This window comes from Peromyscus maniculatus, chromosome 12 (genome assembly GCF_049852395.1).
Source record: "Peromyscus maniculatus bairdii isolate BWxNUB_F1_BW_parent chromosome 12, HU_Pman_BW_mat_3.1, whole genome shotgun sequence".
Taxonomy (NCBI): Eukaryota; Metazoa; Chordata; class Mammalia; order Rodentia; family Cricetidae; genus Peromyscus; species Peromyscus maniculatus.
This window is the reverse complement of record NC_134863.1, coordinates 6,279,387-6,284,586: the sequence shown is the minus strand read 5'-3', so window position 1 is coordinate 6,284,586 and position 5,200 is coordinate 6,279,387.

Below are 5,200 nucleotides of genomic sequence, written 5' to 3'. Positions count from 1 at the left end.
GGTGAGTCTGGCTGTTGATCTAAGAGCCTCAGAGATAGAGGTTGGTTGTGTCAGTATAGACTGAGAAAAGGAACCTGCAAAAGAAAATACCACAGTGAACAACAGATCTAAGGTGCAAATTCTCAGGGATCTGAAGCAGAAGGGACTCACTGAGTTTAGGAGTCCTCCCCACTACTCTTAGGCCTGTTCCTACCTGTACAGTAAGATAGAATTATGAAGGTGAGAGGAGTCCAAGCCATGGTAGGCACAGCACAGCTTCTCCTTAGACCTGGGTCTTCTCTCTGGGCTGTCTCAGTATCTCATCTCCAGGGACCTCATTGTAGAAGAGGGGTTAGTCATGCAAATGAGTTCTCATTAACTCCTCCTAGTGGTTGATTCTCAGTGTGAATTCCTGATGTAGCAAAGCAGGTGAAGTGAATTACTTTTTCCCACAGAATATAAAACAGGTGGTAACACATACATGACTATGTGGGAAGACCTCTTTCAGGTCCACAGTAGAACAGTTGCTGATTCCTCACAAAAAGTGATGTCACTGAGTCCCTCATCCATTAGGGTTACCACATGTAGGCACCTGGCCTGCAGAAACTCCAGAAAGAGACTCAGTACTCATCTTTAAATCACCGAACAACTATCATTTTTCACAATTATTCAGTATATCAGTTCTGCTGTGTTTTCTTCACCTTATATTTCAGACACATAAAGGAAAACAATAGGGAGCATGGTGATGTGTTCTAGTGGAGCCATCACTGATACATTTCTCTGATGAATGTGACAGGCAGGAATAGCATGCATGGAGACATCCCAGGAGAGCTTGTTAGCCACCCAGGAGCTGAAGAAGACAGTGTAAGTTCCTGGATAAATATACATTAACATTTTTCTTGTTGATGATATTTAGACAAAAATGAAGTTGGTTACATCTGGCTGGGCAAACACTTCTAAACCTTGAGGAGAAGTGGGCATGTAGAAAGGGACATTGATGGATTGAGAAAGAAAGTTTCAGTAGTGATGGGAGATGAGGGGGGGAGGTTAGTTTTATAATATTTGACATGAAATTTGAGAATTTAATATTTCTTAAAGAACTCCTTCTTAGTTGACACAGAGGGATAGCCAAGGAGATATGAGGGATGGATGCCTGACTTTTTATTTTGTTTTATTTGCATCACTTTGTGCTAGAGACAGTGGAACTGGTGTTCATGCTCAAATTCAAGATAGTCAGCAAAGTTAGCAGAGAGGCAGAGGGTGGACTAGGAAAGGTTGCTTACAGTAAAAGATACCATCATGATAGGTGAGGTGCTGTGGGAAAGTGTTGGAGTGATCTGTGCTTAAGAGGCAGATATAGTCAGGGTGACAGAGCTCTTAGGCCTGTCTCTAACTCAGTAGTGAGAAAGAAACAGTGCAAGAGAAAATAAGTGGACATGTGATCATATCCACTACCTGCATTCAGTCTACCCTTGTTCCCTTAAATTCTCCTTTATTATTTTCTTTTCTTCATGTTATTACCTACCCATATGTTTTTTTAAATATAAATACATATATTATTGGCTAGATCCCACAGAGTCTAGGTTGCCCCAAGCCTCCTTTCCAACCTCTTCAAGAAGTGGTTGTTCCTTCAGATATGTTTCCAATGTGGCTGCCAAGACTGTTTGCGAGCCCTTCTGCTAGGGTTCAGCTTGCATGACAGCCTGAAGCAGAGATAGGCTTTCAGTAGTGGGAGTGTCTGAGTGGAATCACTAACTAAGACAGAGCCCCTTTATCCCTGAATTCTGACAGGACATAATGATTCCACTGCTGAGTTTCCTCAGTGAACACTGGGTAAGCCCTAAAGGCCAGCTTCTTTGAGTAAGTGGAAGTGGTTTCATATCATAGGCCCACAGTGCCCCCTATTAGCCAAAGGGTCCTTAATTACCATAGTGTAGAGACCTCAGAGTCCAGCTGGATTCTGCTACTCACCAGACCACTGTCTGAACACACAAACACAGCCTCTGCTTTCTCAATGTGAAATGGATATTCTTTGATCATCTGTAAAAGTTTTCACCATCCTGAAGAAATCTTTGACCTTCTTACAAAAATAAACAGAAATAATAATGCGTTAATTATCTCACAGAAGAATGGCAAAAAACAGATTACTTGTTTGGTCTGTGATTAAAAATGAAGAGGTATATTTTGGTAACACACATGTAAACACACACACACATAAAAACACATACAAATACTATTTATCTCTAAAGAAAAATGAAGTTTAAAAGAAAAAGATGAAGGAAAATAGACAGATTTAGAAGAAACATGAAGAAAAGAAAATAATAAAGGAGAATTTAAGGGAACAAGGGTAGACTGAATGCAGGTAGTGGATATGATTAATGAAAAAGAATATAAGGCTGATTGTTTTTCTAGTTCTGATTATGTCAGGGAAATTTTGGTTTGGGTGGTGGATAACCACAAAAAATATATTTACTACAAAAAAGTGTTAAATATAATGTGAAACTTAACAGCTTTTGTTCAAAATGCGTACTGAAACAATATAGAACTTTGTTTCATTTATAGCATGCTATGGGCCACAGCAATATGAAATAGACACTCAACTGCATATGATAAAGCTATATATCGTGAAGGATCAAGGAATCCTTCTGGAGGAGGCCAAAAATCAAGTAATATTTGGTGTTATGCAGCTTATAATATATCAGCTGTTTCCTCCTATGAATTTTTTGTGCCCTCATAATTTCCCCAAGAACTTATGATAGTGTGAATGGAGCATTTCTTGGGCATATATGTTTAAAGTACTTGGATAAGGTCACATAGACAAGGCTTTCTGCCTCCAGGTTCCCAGCTTCCTTTTTAGAATTTGAATTAGATATCTGCCTTCTGCAAATATCCCCTTAGCTAGCATCCAAAGATAGGGCCAGCTCCAAAGAAAGCATCAAAGGGCAAGCAACAGACAGAATAGCCAGCCAGAATGCCTGTTAGGTGCCTGAGGCCCCTGAATTAAGGTAAAATTAAGGTTATGCAGACACAGCCTGTCTCCAAGGCCAAGCACCTGTGTCTAGGTTCATAGCTTTCTTTCTTGTGCAAATCAAGCTCTGATCTCCCCTCATCTCACAGCCCTAGAACAACTTCTTAGAACAAAAAGGGTTTCTTCTTACTAGGTGCCTGAAACTGTGTGACAAGCTACCTAGCCATTGAGCACTCTTCCCCTGCCCTGCCAAAAATGGCATAGAAAAATAAGGCAGTTTTATTCTAGTGACTTATAGACTTCTTTTCCTAACCACCTGTAAGATTGTAGTTTGAGCACATTTTTGATGGACTTGTAATGTTTCACCTAACCACTTATAAGAATATATTTCCAGCACAAAAATTCCTTTTCTGATTTATTCCAGCCCTTATGTGACTCCACCTCTATTCACACCCCCTTTGGATTGCAAATGAAGTTGACCAGGAAGGCTCTTGTGAGGACCTTGCAAGTCTTGTATTGTATTGTAAACAAAAGAATGTTGCTGTCTCTGGGCAGTAATAGTGCAAGCCTTTAATCCCAGCACTCAGAAGGCAGAGGCAGGCAGATCTCTGTGAGCTTGAGGCCAGCCTGAGCTACAGGATGAGTTCCAGGGAAGACACAAATCTACACAGAGGAAACCCTGTCTCAAAAAACCAAAAACAACAAAATAAATGTTGCTGTTTTGGTGAGATATAGACCAGATCCCCAAGAGGATGGAGCAGAATTATGGTGGCAGAGGAATAAAGCTGATGAAGGAAAGAGCATAGGTACATAGATTGATTCACGGTCTTTAAGATTAGATTTATCAGCTGGTTGTAGATTCTCCCAGACCCTGGGTGGGGGGAGCTATCAAGGGGTTGGAACCCCAAGTAATTCCTGTTAGTAGCATATCAAATAAAGAAATCAAGCTCCTTTTCATCCACAAGTGATTCATTTGTGTCAGCAGGTATGTAGAATTAGTTATATTCTACCTAGACTTACCATTTTTTATTTAGTTTCTTGCCACACAAAAAGAGGTGTCTTTCTGTGACCTAACTTTGTCTATAAATATTTATACATATGTAGCTTTCCTAACATCCATGAGTGGGATTTGTAGCCCAAGTTAAGTTCCTATTACTCCCTCTGGCATTCCTACATCTCAGCACTAGAGAGGGTGGGTGCATCTTCCCTAGACAGCAGCAGCCACTTCCATTGTCCGAGCTTGTGGCAGGTGCTGCAGCTGTGCCTCTCCATTCCTCTACACACCAACAGCAACCTCCCTCCTCCTCTGTGGAGACCCTGGCTGAGGAAGTGACCCCACCTCTGACATGTTTCCCACTGCATAGTGCTCATCATAGTGCTGACTCAAAATAATGTCCCTCCTCAAGCCAAACGAATTCTGCAGACCATCTCTTAGCATACATTCACCACACCGCTGAATTTATCAGCATGGACAATTCAGGGAAAGGCCTTTGTCTCTGCAACATTATCTCTCTAAAATGAATTTTACCACTGCCAATAGGTACAGAGAATATCTTCTTCAGCTCCTGGTCTTCAACCTTAGCTCCTGCTCTCTACAGCTGGACTCATTCCACAGTCATAACTAAGCCCTCCATTCACTCAATTTTAGTTTTTAAGTCTTTCCTTCCCTCCACACTGTTCCTTTCTTTTCCCTGCTTTTTCTCCTTTCTTCTCTACAGCTCTACTATCTTTCCTACTGAAACTACAATACCTTCCACAGTTGCCTACCTAGGAAGATCATGCCATTCTAAACCATCTGATTTATTCCCTGAGAGAATCCAGCAACGCATGAATAGCACGTCATGAGCCCAATTCATGGTGAAGACACCCAAATTTAGCTTTCTGAGTCCAATGAACTGACTATAGCTGGGAACCCTTTCTTATCTGTCTCTGGGATTCTAAGTGCAGAATGGTTCCATGCAAATACCCCTCTTCCTGAGGATGTACAGGCCTTTCCTTTTACTTCAGACTGGGTCTGACTGAGAAGGGGAAAGGCTACACATGGATTGGATGTGGGCTCCACCTAGTGGCGGGACAGAAAAACCTAAAAGTGAAGGGAAAACAGAAGAAAAGCTGGGGAGCACTAGGCAGGTGCTTGGCCATATCAGTCCCCAAGGTAACTATGTCCTGCTATCTGGGATGTGACTGCTAGGTCCCCCTCCTGCTGACAGTGAGACCATTTGGGAAGTTACATAGCTCTATCAGGGGTCTGAG